This window comes from Xiphias gladius, chromosome 4 (genome assembly GCF_016859285.1).
Source record: "Xiphias gladius isolate SHS-SW01 ecotype Sanya breed wild chromosome 4, ASM1685928v1, whole genome shotgun sequence".
NCBI lineage: Eukaryota > Metazoa > Chordata > Actinopteri > Istiophoriformes > Xiphiidae > Xiphias > Xiphias gladius.
The window spans coordinates 7724275-7742424 of record NC_053403.1 but is presented as its reverse complement, the minus strand read 5'-3'; the positions used below and the strand labels follow the sequence as shown (position 1 = coordinate 7742424).

The window sequence follows — 18150 nt, the reverse complement described above, 5'->3', positions numbered from 1 at the left end:
AATTCTGCTTTACTGACTGGTTTAAAAGAACATTTCTCAATCATAGAGCATTCCTCTCTTTTCATCTGCACACCTCTGAAGGACATTCACTTTCAACTGATAACATAACAAACAAAAAGGCTGTGTTCTTGTGTTTGCGTGCTTAAAAGGGGGTTTACAGAAACTAAATATGTGTGAAACTGTCCGGACACACACACACACACACACACACACACACACACACACACACACACACACACACACACACACACACGCACACACAAACCTCACACTAGCTCGCTCAAGTTCTCAGTTAACACTTTTCCCTTTGTTCAATGTCCTGCCAACTTAAACCAACACACACACACACACACACACACACACACACACACTCACTCTCACACACACACACACACTCACTCTCTCACACACACACACACACACACACACACACACACACACACACACACACACACACACACACACACACACACACACACACATGCATCTGACAGTAAATCCTTGTTGCCAATAATGAGAGGAACAGACCTTGAAAAATTATTTTACCTCTGCTGAAAAAATGTGATGAGCCATGTCTTGCCCAAATGTTGTAAGGAGCTCATGTCAGTCTATCTATTATCCATCTATCTATCGATGTCTGTCTGTTTATTAGAAATATTTTAACAGAAAATTTAACAATCACTGACTTCTGTTTCGTATTTAGTGTGCTTTGCTATTGGCAGCATGTTACTACCTTTTAAGCTATTATGGAAACTTGTTAGCAAACAGATGCCTATTTACACATCCAGAACACACTTGGCAAGGTTAGCATTCATCTGGAGTTGGGTTTCTGTCCACCTGATGAATATAAGTCCAACAATTCACTCTCCTCTTAGCTCTGATTGTGGCGTCTACCAAATCCGGAGGGAAATATCTGGCTCTTGAGCTGCTAAATGCTCCAATGTGTTCACCAGCTGGTCACTAACTTTGTTTGTCTGCCGTTTGGTGATGAGCAGGTTGTGTACCGTGGGCTTTAAGAGCCTTTTTGTTGAAAAACAGCTGCATGCTGTAGCTGAGAACAACACTATGAGAACAGTGAAAGTGAACCATGATGGTAAAGTCGCTGGCCAGAAAAACAAAGACAAAACGCTCCACAGAGCTGAGAGGATGATAATCATCCGTGGTTTCTTTGAGTGACCCCTTTCATATTACACATAATCATTTGATCCATTGTTATCATAAAAATTTTGAATATTGTGGTGCTAAACATTCCAGAAATACTGTGTGTATTTGTACTGTGTCTGTCCCCATGTGTTAACTGTATAATATGATTTAACAAATCCCTACAACAGTTTTCAAAGTATACTCACGAGTGTGTGTGTCCAGATGGGTCATTATTGCCCCCCTCCCCTCCATTCACAAGGACACAGAGAGACAGAGAAAAACCGACTGCATGCTAATCACTTCCTAATCAGCTTCTGTGATTGGCTGCCTCGCTAATGAAATAATGGTGACTTATTTGCATAATAAAATAATTAGAAGGACTTGATAAAGGCTCAAGGGCAGAGAGAGGAAACCACACACACACACATTCACATTGACACAGGACAACCGCAGTCTTTTCTAAAAGACTGCTGAATGGCATCAGACACAACATCTGCCACCTTCACTCAGAATCACGTTGTGGTGATTTGCATTGACCTCCACCTCCGGGAGGTGGGTCAAACAAAAGTGCTTTGACCCAAACTGTTCAGAAACATGGGTGCAGGCAGTTGTCAGGAGGTCCACAACAAAAAAAGAGGACCACGTCCATTTTTCTCAGTTATAAACTTAGATCAAGATTATTAGTTGGCAACACGTCAAGAATGTGTAACAATAGCTGGTTTGATTAGCTTTCCCTCTCTCCAATGTGATCTAACTGATCTGCAGAATAGGCAGTATTAAATCAGATCTAACAGCGCAAGTCTGCTCAGAAGTCCCTGGGACACGTTTAAATCAAATGAAGGACTGACGTGCTTCTTTCTTTCTCTGGACAATTCCAGGGAAATCTAATATGACAAAGAAACTCCATTAAAACTAAAAGATAGCTGATTATCAAATCAAAGAGTGCTTTGTCAATACTTGTGCCCTTGTGTAACACATTCCTCTTCAGTGACAGTGAGTAAATTTCTCAAGAGAACAACATCAGTTAATCACAACAGTAACGTGGCCTTGATGTTGTAAAATCATTTAAAATAAATAACTATACAATTGCCTCAGCTGTCGCAGCTGGCTCTGTACAAAAAACCATTGCACTGTTTGTACATGTTCTGACACTGCTTCATGTGTAAAGAAATGTCTAGGGTATTCAGTGCCGTTGAATATCATTCTTCATTACCGTCACTGCAAAAGTCTCTATGGCTATTTTTGTTTGACTCAAACCTGCTATTTAATCACATGAATGTATGAAGTCAGTGCTTGAAGGGATTTTACAGTGGCTTCTTCAGTCAGACAGTCCCGTGAACCGTCAAATTATAACACAGCTATATAGTTTGAGAGCAAATACATAAATGCAGGGCTCCACATGCAAGATATACAGGTACATAACGTGAGATATATTCACTGACTCAAGATTAATGTCAGCGTAGCTGTTGTGATGCCCATGGCTGCATATTCAAGGAAAGTTCTTCTTCTTCCACAACACTTTCTCTCTGTCCACATGCTGTATATTTGAGCCAATCAGATGACTGTTACATTAACAGGTCGGTGGAGAACATCATCACATCTCGGCCCTGATCCCCCCCCCCACACACACTCACGAAGCCCATATTCTTTCTTTAATGGACACACAGTACAGTACAAACTTGCAAACTTGCTTCTTCACTCTCTGCCTTTCTCACCACTATGTCTGTCTAGTATTTCTCGGCAGAGCTCTGTTTCAGTCTGCAGGCAGAGATATTATCACCAGAGAGGAGATAAGACAGGATGAGCAAGAGAGAGTGAAACAGAAGGAAAGGGTACAAAGCGATGGAGAGAGAGAACCGAAAAAAAAAAAAACCCGACTGGCAGAAGAAGCAATGGGGAAATTAATTTTGGGGAGATCATAATAAGCCTGTTGATTAACTACATGATACAGTAGACATGCATACATGCATAAAATCTCTTTCCTTTATTATTTCTGTTGCCTTTTGTCTTACTTTCTATTCCTGTCCCTTTATCATTTGCTGCAGTAATATCAAGTTTAATAAGGAACAATTTCTATTTAGTTTGGTGGCATCACAATTATACAACATAAAGAGAAGAGAAAAGAAGAGAAGAGAAGAGAAAGGAAGAGAAGAGAAGAGATGAGAAGAGAAGAGAAGAGAAGAGAAGAGAAGAGAAAAGAAGAGAATAGAAGAGAAAGGAAGAGAAGAGAAGAGAAGAGAAGAGAAGAGAAAAGAAGAGAAGCTCCATTTTCCAAACGGAAATCATTTTCAAGGACAATAATTACATTTACATCATTAAAATCCAATTCCAGCCACCAGTAATCCTGTTTCCCTCCAAATCATTCCAATTTTGGCCAAGTCCAGTTAATAATTACGTCTGCTGACCCGGATTTATAATCATATGTGGCTTTGTGGGACATTTTATGCCTATGAATCACTACAACAGCTTTGGTTTTTGGCTCAAACAAATGAAGAAGGCTTAAGAGGAGAGACGGAAGGGGAGGGAAGGAATTAATGCAAAAATGATGGTATACTACTGTATAAACTATCATGCTGTATTAAAACATCATATACTGTCACTTTTTAATGCCCCCCTTGACTTAGCTCTGCGCTGTGGTATATTAGACTCTGTACTCCTGTTGCTGTGTTTGTTGTTTTTAAACTATGCGCGTGTGTATCACTGAGTAGCCCTGATGCCAACCCCCTCAAGGACACTAATAAAGTTGTACCTTATCATTTACTTTCTCTGTGTCGTCTCTACATTTTTGTTCTCTCCCTCTCTCTGCCTCTGGTCCTCTCTCTCCCTCTATGAGAATAGGTGAAATTAGCTTGAAATGATACAAGGTGACATCAGAGAGGCTGACACACACACACACACGCACACACACACAGACACACACACACACACACACACACACACACACACACACACACACACACACACACACACACACACAAACTCTCACTCGTCACGCTTCAGTGGCCCTTGCAGCGCAGCGCGACGCCATCAAAGCCAAGACCCATATACACACACCTCGCCTGTTAAACATACACACTAGCACGCGCAATCACTCACCCAAATACACACACACACACACACACACACACACACACACACACACACACACACACACACACACACACACACATTGACACTCATGCATGCACGCACACACACACATGCGTCCGCACACTCAGAGCGGTAGTTTAATTGGAAGTGCTGAAGGCTGAAGAATTTCTCCTTCATCTCACGATGCTGTAATTGAATCTGAGACGTGTGCGTACTTGTGTGTGTGTGTGTGTGTGTGTGTGTGTGTGTGTGAGTGTGTTCAGCTGATTCAGGAGTTTCCACTGACAGTATCAGTAAAACAGAAATGTGTGTTTTTCCTTCTGTGAGGAGCCCTTCGGTCCTTCCATCCCTGACTATCTTCTCCCCTCACCCCGCTCCTCTCTGAGGGTTAATGCGGCTTTTCAATTCAAATTCAAACTCAAGCAGTTTCAAGCGCCACATTATTTTCCACAAACTGATGATTTTGTTGTACAGACCCTTCAGTGAAAGGCAGCCATGACCTCCATCTCTGCATATTGGCATTTGATTTTAGACCAACATGTCTGGATGGAGCACATTTTAGACGATAAAACTTTATGTACTGAGCCAACAGTTGATTCTGAGTTTTACATTTATAAATTGCTTTTGCCATATAATAGTGCATTTCTGTAATTTGAGTTCTCTTTCTGTGTTTTAAAAACACTGTGAAATTGTGTGTTTTTCTGACTTTACATAGAAATTTGCTGTTGAATGAGGCTTTCACAAAGTGAGTTGAATGTAGTACTGGAAAGCACATCTCTGCTTGGACACCCCGAAAACAAAAAGCACTACCAGCGCACAATGAGACATGAACAAGCCACTAATGACCCGCCATCGCATCTGTACAATAGGAAAGAGAACTGAGCTGTAAGGAACTGTCTTTTAATGCGGCAGTGGAGCCTTTCTGAGTAATCTGTCTGGTTTCACATGGCAACCTTGTCATTAAAAGGTTTCAATCTGAAAATCGAAAATGATCTCTCAATTTTTCCCGGGGATTTTGTACCACCTGTAGTCTGGAAAAGATTGTAATATTGCCTGTAGCAGGGCCAGTGCACACTTCATGTGGACCAAAAGAGATCAGCTCTGAAAGTGTCTGTTTGTACAAATCTGAACCTGTCATTATTGTTGGCTAATCTATTGATCTGTTTATCCACCTATGTAAAAAAAAGAAAATGTTATCAAGAAGTGCAAATTAGAAATTTCTTACATGACTGATTGTTTTGCCAAAACCAACAGTAATGATGTACAATGGATATAAGCGGCAAATACTTATCTGAGAGGCTGAACAAATGAATGTTTGGCATTTTTAAACGACTTAGATGTGGTTCTGGATTCATTTTCTGGCCATTGCCTGATCAATTACTCATATTATCATTCCAGCATTGGCTAGGTATGTATTAGAGCTAGACCGATAAATGGGCCCAACTGATATATCAGCTGATATGTCGGCTAAGTAATAAGAAACTGCAATACAGAAATAGGTTTGAGGTAATTCAGAAACAGTGCCACCATTACATAGTTTGTCCACAGAGAACACTGGCAAGTTGATTTTTCTGTAAAATATCCTACTTAGTATGTACCTTAGTCACCATTAAAAAGAAAAAAAAAGCCAAAGGGATCCATATGTAATTGCTTGCGTTATTTGTTAATGTAAAGAAAAAATTTGGTCAGTCAAGGTGTCATTATCAGATTTTTTAAACTTCCAAACATCATCGGTATCAGTATCAACCTCAAAAATACCCTAGCAGTCGGGAAACTAGTGATTATTTTCATAAGTAGTTAACATGTTCATTATGTTTTGAGTAAGAACAACAGCAAATCCTTTTTGAATTTTCAGAAGCTGGAACCAGAAAATGTTTTTAGGTATTTTTCTTGCGATTAAGGACAAAAAATCAAAATGTTTGCACGAGTCTCTATATGTGTGTGTAATTCCTCATGGTAGTGGCATAATTAAATAACCCAAGCGACCTGTTGACAGCCAACATTGCACCTAAACCCTAAATACATCACACTTCTAAGAGAATATCTGCTGTCTCTGTATCTTTATTTTTCTCTTTGTCTGACCACAATGATCAGTACAATGTATGTGTGTGTGTGTGTGTCCAGATAGCTGCTAGCACTGTTAGCAGGGGTCGAAACCGTCCAGAGACACTATCTTTATGACATTCACCTCTCTCCTGTGCTTTCCCCCTCTCCCTCTTACGCTCTCTGTCTATCTCTCCATCGTTAATCTCTATTGCTATTCAAATGCTGACATTTAAAGCAACTTCACATGCTGACTGACTGGCTGGCAGATAAGGCAGGAGAATAGAGGACAGGAGAGGAGGTAGAGGGATGGAGAGGAGAGCTTGTCGTTCATAGGGAATATTTGGAAAACCTCCTCACCTCTCCTTTACCTGCCTCCCCCCCTTCATGCCTCCCTGTCTGTGAATGAGTTCACCCTTAAGCCCCGGAGGGGGTCGGATTTCACTCGCTCTCAGGGAAGCTGAACCATCCCCTCCTTTTTTGTGTGTTTGTTCATCCATTTACCTCTCCCCACACCCACATCTCTGTTTACTGTCTCCCCGTCCACCCCTTTCTTTCTGTCTCTGTTAGCGTGGGATATCCTACAATTTGGTACTGTAGGCGTCCATTTAACAATTCACTAAACACACAATTCAACTTTTTGTCAGACATGACAGTTCAACTTTTCTTTCCTTTTCTGTAGACATAAGAGCTCAACTGAAACAGTTTTACAGCTGGCAATTAAGTCTTAAGGTGACTCTGGACATTGGTAGCCTGTAACATCAACGAAACACTAACCCACAAACCATCTCCACCATCAGATCCCATGTCAGTGTGTCATCCTGAATGAGTCAGCGGGGAGTAATTATTGAGCCCTTAGACGGCACTTCAACTTGGCTCACAACTGAGAGCACAGCTGGCATTTTTCTTGTAAGTAAAATCCCCAAACAACAAGTCTCAACTGACTGCTTCTCTCCACCCTTCACCGCACACTTGACCTCAAAAATGCTGACTAGCTGAGTCACTACAGACACTCAGCCTGTATAAACTTCAACCATAATATGACTCAAAGTGGGAAAAATCCAGGAAGCACTTAATATTTTATTGATGGTCTTCTCTGAGCAACTAAACATTATATGAGTGATGTGTAATTCATAAAATGAAAGTGGTACTACTTCTAGGTTTTACTGTACAGCTCAATGACAATACTCAAAGAGAACGAGGCTACATGGACAAGTCCCACTGACTTATACAAAAGGCGCCTGGACTGTAAAGGGATCAATACTGGACAGAATGGGGTCAGAATGATTGCTAGCGGTTGGTGGGCTGCGTTTGGGCGGAGCAGCGAGCCCGGCACCTGTATGTACCCACATGCCAATGGAGCAAAAAAAAGCTTCTTTAGACTATTACTCTAAACCATCCATCATGCTCCCTGATAGGTAAGTGATAAATAACCAGGAGAACACAATCAAATAATGCTTTATCCACTGTAGAGGATTTGAATGGGCCAATTGCAGGGCAGACAGGAGGCAGTTTGTTTCTGAGCCAATCGGGACACAGCTGAGGTTTTGGACTCAAAAGCAGGTCTGGTGTGGACGAGATAAGAGCAGAACAAACACACATTAACCACCAACCCCCACAGACGTGCACACACACACCAACAGACACACAAGGTAAGTAAGACCAGATGGAGAAGGAGGAGGAAAATTTAAGGAAAAACAAAAGGCAAGGAGAGTGAAAGAAAAAAGAGTGAAAATGAACAGAAGAGGCAGAAAAGTAGAAGAGTGGGAACAGAAGGAAACCCAACTGTGAGTTAAGAAAGAAATCCCACCCGAGAGCTATAAGCAGGTTAAATCTGAAGCAGCTAGCTTAGCAAGTCAGCACAGGGGCTGGTGACACACTGAACTGCCTGACTGACTTCTCCAATTGTCCAGCAAGCTGGTTCAACGGCTGGCTGACTGATTTACTGACTGAACGACTGGCGGGTCGGATTTAGTCTATCCTGTGTTTGTGCAGCAGAAGCACTTCAGTTGTTCAGCCTGTCAGACAAAAAAGCAGTTCTCCACACTGACACACAAAGAATAACCTGAAACAGCACTAATACTGGAGAGACCGACAGAGACGGAGAGAGAAAAGACAGAGACAAACAAATAAACACACATGAAAAAGCCTCTAAAACATCTATCCTCAAAGAAGAAAAAAGTGCCTAAAATAACAATTGGAAAATGTTTCTGGGGCTTCTGAAACCAATAAAAATCAAATGAATCACAAAAAAATATCTGAAATAGAAAAAAATAATGTGTCAAAGAAGCTCTTTTATCTCTGGTTGTGACACAGTTCTGTCGAACAACAAACGATACCTAACGATAGCATTTACTGTCCTGGAGGAAATTTACTTTTCACTGGCAGCACAGAGAAAGACCATGTTACACAGCAGTGGAAAATCATAGAGACCCAAACAAAGGGAATAAAATTCAAGTGGGAATAACCTGCTAGCAGGCCAGACAACTACCAAAGCTCTTAGTTCTGAGACTGTCTGCAGAGCTAAACATACATTACACATTTCTGTTAGCCTGTCAAGATGGTGGCAGTGCTGAGGTTTAAGACTGGTATGTCTGCAATGATAACAGGTATAAATAAAGACCACAGCTGTATGTCACCAGTGCTAAGACCATGTGTATAAATGTAAAACTACATAAATAAATATTTATAGCTATGCTAACACTGGGTTGAGTCTGTTTACTTCCACAGACATGTGTATATTAAAAAGGAATTCTGTTAAAAACAGCCTGCGTGTTACTTTTGTAGCTGTAGTAATAACATTGCTCTCGTCAAGTGTTTTGCTAACATCTGGGCAGACGTCAACATCGCTAAAAAGATGATAGACAGGTTGTTAACAAAAACTGCAGGTTAGCTAAATTTATTTGGAAGAGAAAACAAAGACTAACAATAAAGATATGGCCCAAACCAATTGCTGTAAACGTCCATCATAGTATACAGACGGACCTTCTGGCTTTTAACTTGACCTACCGTACTGTTGGCTTGTTTGCAATCTTTTTGGTTGACTGATGGCATCTGTTTTGTGCCCTGTCTACCTTTGTTATGGCGATGTTATTGAGTTACTGTTTCCAGTTTATCTTAGGCTGCTTTTGATGAGCCAGGTATCGCTCCCTTTTATAGGGCTGAGTGACAACAAGCCATGAATGCAGGCATTTCCAGTGAGGCCTTAAAGGGGCGACTAACTGTGCCAAAAACCTGTTGTTGTGACCCTGCTTCGTAGCAGGGCTGCCCAGGGCCAACCTGGGACAATCTCCCTCAAACCAAGCCTTACCTTGAGTTAAAATGATTGGCTCAGGCTTTCTGGTTCATCTGACCTACCACACGTGCCGTAGTTGTTTTAGATAATGCGGGTAAACTGTCAGCTTGCGTTAAGACCGTTCAGATCAGCAGATGGCTTGTGTTTCTGTGGCGTGGATAACTGGACCTACCTGCGCTGACAGGGCTGACCAGAGCCAACCTGGTAAGGTCTCCTCCCTAAAAATCAGGCCTTGTTTTGTGTTAAACTAAGAATTTCTGGTACAACTTTGACCTACTGCATTTGCAATAGTTGTGTTTTTTCTGCCACGTCTGACTTCGTACTAGCAACGTTACTGTGTTCCTTGATCTCAGTAATTACTTTTTTGAGTATATTATTTAGTTAAGATCAAGGTTTCTTTTTCAAGACCCAGAATATGCAAGAGCAGGGCAAGATGGGTTAGCCACACAAAACAATCATAAATATTATTTTAAAAAAAATTAAAAATATTGGCAAGTAGAACTTTGAAGTCCCTGAGAGGAAGGAGTGTCTCTAACTTTGGCTTGTTTTGCATCTTAAGCATGCAGTGAGTACTGCATAGTAATGGAAATCCGCCTTCCCCTGTTGATATCAACATAGATAGAAATGATCGCCAAAAATACAAAAATAAATTCCCAGATGTAATAAACCACAATTTTCCCTCAGCTACAAATTGCGTGCGTGTTGCACCTCATGTTTTAATTATAACGACTATTCTTCAAAGCATAGCAAGAGTGACACTACAGGAATGGGAACATACTACCACTTTCTCTTCTTTCTCTTTTCCCCTCTCTCCTTCACAAACACACAATCAGACACACTAGCCTGGAGACTGGAGAAAGCACGTACTGCAGAGTGTGCACGAATTTGAGCGTGTACGTTGTCACCTTCAGCTGTAAAATGTGGTCAAATGTCACTTATGGGCTGAAAAAGAGAGATGTGAGACAGAAAGGGAGAGAGAGAGAGACAGTGACAGAGAGACAGAAAAAAGAAAGGGCAAAATAAATGCTACAGAGACCTCCACTCCTCCTCCATCAAGGTTCACGGCATGTGTGTGTGTGGTAAATGAGTTCTGGGAGTTGTCGTCTCTTTACGATAGCTGTAACTGGCCCGAGGACAGCTGTTATTACACTTTACAACAGGGAAATACCGTATAGGAGTTAGTGTGTGTGTGTGTGTGTGTGTGTGTGTGTGAGAGAGAGAGAGAGAGAGACAGAGTGGTGTGTGAGCATCAGAGACAGAAAGAAATGGAGAAACATTATGGTCATGGAATTGGTACTTGTGTCCTTGTGTGATTTTAATGATTAGTAAAATTAAAGATGTTTTAGATGGGCCTCATTTGGAAAACAAGTCGTTTTAGCAAATGATATTAATTCACCTTGATTCAATTATTCACTCAAGTCTAGTTACACAAACTATTATGTTTCTGTGTGTGTATGTTTAAGTATGTGTGCCTTGGAGCTAAGGAGTGGCCCATGGGAGGGAGATGCCATTTACCTACAGGGGAGTGGTCTTTTAATAGAAATACTGTACGTGTGTGTGTGTGTGTGTGATGTGTGAGATGTATGTGTGTATGCCCATTGTTAAATGACAACGCTCTGAGAGGGAAATGAGTCGAACCAGTTTCTTTCTCACATTAAAGCACTGCTTCAAGCTTTCACATACACACACACACACACACACACACACACACACACACACACACACACACACACACACACACACACACACACACACACAGCACCAGACAATAACTAGTGGCCGTCTCTGCACAGAGCAACTGTCAGTGGTGTTGAGTGAACACCATGAACTCGGGGTCACTGAAATCGGGCAGGCCTTTCTTTAGGAAAAACTCAGAGGCCTTGGATGTCAGAGCAGAGGCTTGTCGTTTTTTGGCTGTCTAAGGCCCTGCTCATATTTGGCATTAACATGCGTCTTGAGTGATCCAATCAAAAGTGGACAGCTCAAAGTACAGATGCGAATGCACCCAAGATGCATTGTGGACGCATTGAGATCCAATTGCTCAGACCACGTCCGGAGGTCTAGGCCGCATATGGCCACATTAATTTGGCCATGTGTACCCAAATGTGTCCTAGGCCACGTTGAAGGACCGCCTACTCAACTTACATCCTAAGTGCTCATTTGTGTTCTCAAATCACCTAAACTGGTTCTGTCCACAACGTCCAAAAATTTATAAGAGCCCACAGAGATATATTACGATATATTTTTGTTGGTCTGGAACAAGCCAAGGAATAGATCCAATCCGTTTTGTTTTGATTTCTTTTTCTTCTTCTTTTAATTTCCAGCAGACCAGGCACGGGAACTGCATTGCTGCCTCCCTCTTTACAAATGGAACTGATGTACGTACTTATTTGCATATAGAGCAGTGAGGTGAAATCCGATCACAAGAGGTCACTCAAGACGCATGTGTAGACGCATTCTAATGCCAGGTGTGAACAGAGGTACTTAGAGCTGTCAACATCATCTATAATATCGACGCTGAAGATTAAGGGTGTTTGTCTCAGCTTCTTAAAATCAACTTGATCAACTAGGCCATTTTGGTTAAAAAAAAAAAATTGTTGACCGCTGACAAGTTTCAGTGACTGCAAGAAGTGATCATATTTAATTACTTATAAAAAAAAATTACTTTCCATAACTACACAAATACTTCCATTACATATACTTTTATTGCTCTCTGGTTCATTAGTATTGTTTTTCTAAATAACAGAACACGCCGCCATCATTTTTAATGCTCTTGCAAATAGGGTTGCAACTAATGACTATTTTTGTTATGGATTAATTTGCCATTTATTTTTTTGATTAATCGATTAACTGTTTGGTCTATTATGATGTCAAAAAATAAAGCCCATAAGCCATAAACACAATGGTGACGTCTTCAAATTTCGTTTTTGTCTGACCACCATTTGAGCACCCAAATGTATTCAGATTACAATTACATAAAACAAAGGAAAGCAGCAAATCCTCATTAGAGTAGCAGCAACTACAAAATGATTGGTGTTTTTGCTATTAAAATTGACTTAATGATAAACTGATTATCAAAATAGTAGCAGGTTATTTTTCTGTCAATCTGGAATTAATTAATTGAGCTCAGTTGCAAATTGTTCATTTTAGAGAATCATTTCCTCGATTGTTTAGATAATTTACCACAATCTATGCACTGTCTGGAATCCACCTCGCAACCTCCATAATTTTCAAGAAACAATGGGACCAGTGGGAACCACGTGAGACCCATTGTGAAGCCACTTACAGCGGACGCATCGTATGAAAAAAGGTTAGCCTGTGTTGAACAAAAATTGTTGTCACTTTCTCCAACTGACAGCAAACACTGTCTTCTGTAAGCAGATGCAGCAAATGATTCCTGACCTTGAAAGAAAGCCTGAGCATTGACTTTGGGACAGCAGTGCATGAATGAGTCTCTGCCAGTTTTCTGGAAATGGTTGTTGTAAAATGTCAAAAGCACAATGATTTTTTTTTAAAAATTGGCCAGTAAAAAAAAAAAGAAGCTTTTGAGACACAACGATTCTGCCTGGCCATGACAACATTTTGTGTACTGCAAAATCTTTGACAATTTATAAACTGTATGAATGCAGGACTCTGTTTAGTTAGATGTTATACTGACGTTATAAGAAATGCCAAGATTTAAAAAAAAAGAAAAAAAAACACTTCCTCAAGGATGGCGACTATGTAGCTGACCCTGTAATGACCATTTCATGGGGAGTGTGTGCGCACATTTTGAGGGGCTGTGGCCTATTGCTCCAGGGCATCAGACCCTGTTTTATCAAGCATGGACCCACGCTGAGATGGTCCCTTTAATGTCAAAGTCATGGGAAGAGATATAGAGGAGGGCATCAGTGAAGCATATACACACCCATGACCTAAGACCTAGACACGGACACTGCAGAGGCTACATAAAGCGGGTACTCCAAGTCAGCTCACAATGTATTCTTCATACTAGCATAGATTCCTTCCATAACATATCATTTGTGCTGCACAAGAAATCTATAGTACTCTCACAAAAGAGTCTTGTTGCTAGTTGTGAGTTGCAAACCTGTCGTGTTTTCTCAGACAAGGACATTTTATCCTGTACATCTGACCTTTAATTGAAAAAAAAAATGGCAGGGGAATGTGAAACTTTACTGAACCTTATGGGTAATTTTATTTTTGTGTGCACCCCCTTGGGAAGATCAGAGGTCAGGATAAGACGCTTAACAGGTTTCCCAAAACTAGTTAAGAATTATTGTTTTACTTTGAGACATACTAGCAGTGCTACATGTTACTGCAGTGTCATACAGACAGCAGATAAACACGCCAATGCCTGTATATCCTTAATGTCCGTTTCCAAGATCAAGAATCAAAATCAATCTCATATCCATCCCAGTTTTCAGGCGAAAAGTGTAAATTTGTTCCAATCTGTTTGAGGTAGGGGTAAATTAATATTCAGGAGGACATGTTGCTAAAATGGTAGCAGTGTAGAACTCCTCAGGGATTGATGATGATCACCATCACAAAGCAGCCAGTTTTAAAAATTTTCAAGATAGCAGTATTGTCTAGATTCATTATTCCCCCCCCAAAAAAAAAAAACCTCTTTCTCAGATGCATCATTAAATTAACAAATTATTTTAATGAGCTGCCTGTCAATTACTGCAAATTGATGCCTTTTAATTACTTAACAATTCATTAATCTATTTTAGTGTTGCAATGGCTGCAGCCTCCAGCAGTTGATTTGTGTTCACAAGATTACCACTGACAAGGCATAAAGAGGTTACCAGTCACATCCTGCTAAATAAGGATGGCAGTAAACTACAATCAAAAGTGCAACTGCAAAGTTGGCGCGTTCTCACAGGCAACGTGGTGCATTTGTGACAAAAAAAAAAAGCCCTGGATTGGCTTATTGGGTTTTGTTCACCATAAACTGCACAAACCTGCAGGCAAAATTTCGTCAACAACATAATGTTTTATGCGTGGACTTGAATCACATGTTTCCAGTTAACCTGAAGTTGTTGTTTCATCATTGGTTGGGTAGAATGACTGTGGAAGAAATCAAATTATGGTGACTTGGAAAGAACTCATCACCTAAGCAGAGCCAGCTGACTCTTTATGGGAATGCATTTTTCCAGATCATGAATACTGGAACGTTGTTGTGTCACTAAGTAAACACAAATGATTGAAAAAGATCAACTCCAGTTGGAACAAGGTTCAGTAGCTGATGGCCACCCTCACGAGTGTTGTCCTACATCTTTTGAACTTTCCCAAAGCATTGTCCTTTCTACCCTTGTCTCTGTCACAACCACGCTCTCTTCCCTTTGTTTCGTGTACATGCACACACATTCACAAGCCTTCAATCCCATTGTGGCACGTACGCCACAATGTGTGCCAAGTAATTAACGCTGTTTGTGTTTGTTCTGTGAAGAGTTTGGAACCTTGATGATGGAAAACAAGTACAGACTGGCCGCATTTGTATTTATCCCATCTATCTATCCCTGTCCATCTTTCCATCCGTCCCTCCTCCTTTCCTCCTACTCTTGATCACACCTCCCTCCCAAGATGATCACTAAACAAACTCACACACACTATTGCTTTCCTCCTCCTCCTCCTCCCTCCATGTCATTGGCATCGTTCACGTCAGCCAGGCAGAAAATGCTGGTTCCTCTCTGGTTTGTCGCACAAGGAGACCATTGGTTGTTATACAACAACCCAACAGTCACTGCTCTGTTTGGTTGTTGACTTGTGTCTGGGCCGAACCCACACACACACACACACACACGCACACACACACACACACACACACACACACACACACACACACACACACACACACACACACACACACACACACACACACACACACACACAAACAAATTCTCTCTTTCTCTGAAGGGGACACATAGGCAAATCCAGAGCACAGTCTTTTTCTTGCTCATGTTAATGTAAGTAATCAAAGTGGACATGGGGCTTTGAAAAGCTGAGAGTGAGTGAGAAAGGCAGAGAGAGGCAGAGAGAGAGAGAGAGAGAGAGAGAGAGAGGAGAGAGAGCAAGGGATCGTCTCATTTAACTGTCCACTCCTCTCTGCCTACTGTCCTGCAGGCAAGGGGGAAGGGAAAGAGGGACTAGGAAGAGGATACACGGAGGGACTGATAGTGACACTGGCAGAGGAGAGTGAGGAAATATAGACCTAACGAAAGAGAGCATCAAACCAGTTTCCAACTTTACCAGCATTAACAGCCCATTCTCTCCTCAAACTGGGATTTTGCAATCACAACATTTTCTTTTCCTTTCAGAATAAACAAATCCCCTGCCGATGCACAATGTGGATCATTTGTTGAACATTTACTCCATAAAACTCCAGAGATGGACTGTAATCTTCCAGAATCACTGCACAATATTACCACAAAAAGCCTCAACTACAAGACTGTTGGGTCTCCATGGTTTGATTTACAGCGCCACATCCATCAATGAAACATACAAAAAAACTGCTTTAAAAAGTTGTGCCATGACAACAGATGCAAATTGAGAAAACTCACACACACAAACACACACATTTACAGAATAACTGGACCGCATAGCGTTTCTGGCAGGTGAGCTACACCAATCTGGCTGCTGGTTTTGGACAGCATCTCTTATCATGGCAGCTGCTTCAATAGGAAAAGATGCAACCACAAAATGTATACGAGCGTGTGTGTTGTTGTTGAGTGTTATTATGCCATGCCCACAGGGGCAGAAGTCCGTACAATCAGGCCTCAAAATGTGCATGTATGACTCCACATGTCTCTCCGAATGTGTGTGTGTGTGTGTGTGTGTGTGTGTTTTATGCCAAGGGCGTTGTGTAAAATCCACTCAAACAAACAACTTGAGTATAAAACAGCTTCCTTAGACCAAATATGTAGCCATGGGCAATGTGGCTGAGTGTGTGTGTGTGTGTGTGTGTGTGTGTGTGTGTGTGTGTGTGTGTGTGTGTGTGTGTGTGCGTGTGTTGGCCTGAGGCAGCGTGTGTGTGAGGAGTGGACTGCTTCATGCCTGGACGGACATGAAAGGTAGAAAGAGAGATACAGAGCAGGCCCACACACGCACGCACACAAACGCAGACACACACACACACACACACACACACACACACACACACACATATACTGCAAACAGGAAAAGCCTTTCGCCATAGTATCCATGCATGAATGCAGGAACAAAACGAAAACTGAATGCACCCATCTCCTTTCAGTATGAACCCAGAGGACACAGACGTACAAACGCACATGATCATTGTGGAGCAGAGAGTTTTTCAATATCGTCTTACCCGAGGGAGGTGAGGGATATTTATATTTTACCCCTTTGGGTTTAGATTGGTTTTTTGTGAGACATTTTAACAACAAATAGATCTATTTTTATTATTTTTATCATAATTTCATTGTAAGTTATATTTAGGCCCCAAAAAAATACACACTGTTGTATTGTGTATTAGTACAGTGAACAAAAACAATGACAGTTGTTTGCGACGCCTAACTAGATGCAAAATGTACTTTGTCTACTTTAAACAGTTACAGTCAACAGTCTACTTTAATCATTATTTTTTATTAATGATTAATCTGACAATTATCTTTCACATGAATCATTTAGTCTATCAAATGTAAGAAAACAATGAAAAAAGGGCAATCAAAAGTCCCTAGAGCCCAAGAAGACTTCTTTAGATTGATGTTGTCCAGCCAACAAAAGATGTGCAATTTAAAATGAAAGCAGACAATTTTGACATATGTCACAAATGTCTGGCATTTTTGCTTGATGAATGACTGAAGTTTGATTTGCAGACATTTCTCAAAAATAATTAGTACTAAACCATTCTCCAGCCTCTTTATAGTGATTCTGGCAGCCAGACTTTTTCACTTCTTTGGATGAATTTGGGAAAGAATACTGTGATCTTAAGAATAGCCAGTACCAGAGAAATATTATTCAAAAACCCCTTGTCACAGTCAAAACCAGCGGTCAAACCAAAACATGTCTCTCTTTGCTCATATTCACAACGACAGCTGGGAACAAGCCGAACATCATGTTAACATCGGTGGTCAACAAAATTTAAAACCACTTTGTGTATTTTTGTGGGCCCGTCAGGGTTGTCCCTCCACTGTCAGCAGTCTCAAATGGTGAGAAGTGTTCATTTAAAGTGGGACTAGCCAGTTAGTAGCTGCACCACCTGAGCACCAGCAGTATGTGTGTGTTTCCTCGTACTGATCTTTAGAATATTAAATGGGTAAATCTGTCTGTAACAGCAGAAAGGCTGAAAGGAGCACATTCCTCTATACAGACTGAGGCTGATTTCATTATAGATAAATCAGATTCATCTATCCAATCTCTCTCTCCTTCTATCTGTCGGTCCCTTTCCGTTTCTCTCCCTTTCTTCCTCTCTATGTTTTTCTTTTCCCCAATTCTAGCTCTCTCTCCCTATCTTTTTAGAACCTTCCCTTTGCTTTTATACTCTGTGTCTTTCTCAATTTCTGTAATTCCCTATATTGGTCTCGTTGTCTATGTAATATAATAAGTATGCACACAGATGA

General features: G+C 41.0%; 1 protein-coding gene across 6 annotated transcripts in view; it reads right to left on the bottom strand.

Moving 5' to 3' along the window:
• The window catches only part of ptprk (protein tyrosine phosphatase receptor type K), a 119509-nt gene that overhangs the window by 75351 nt on the left and 26008 nt on the right, over positions 1-18150 (bottom strand). The window lies entirely within an intron of this gene.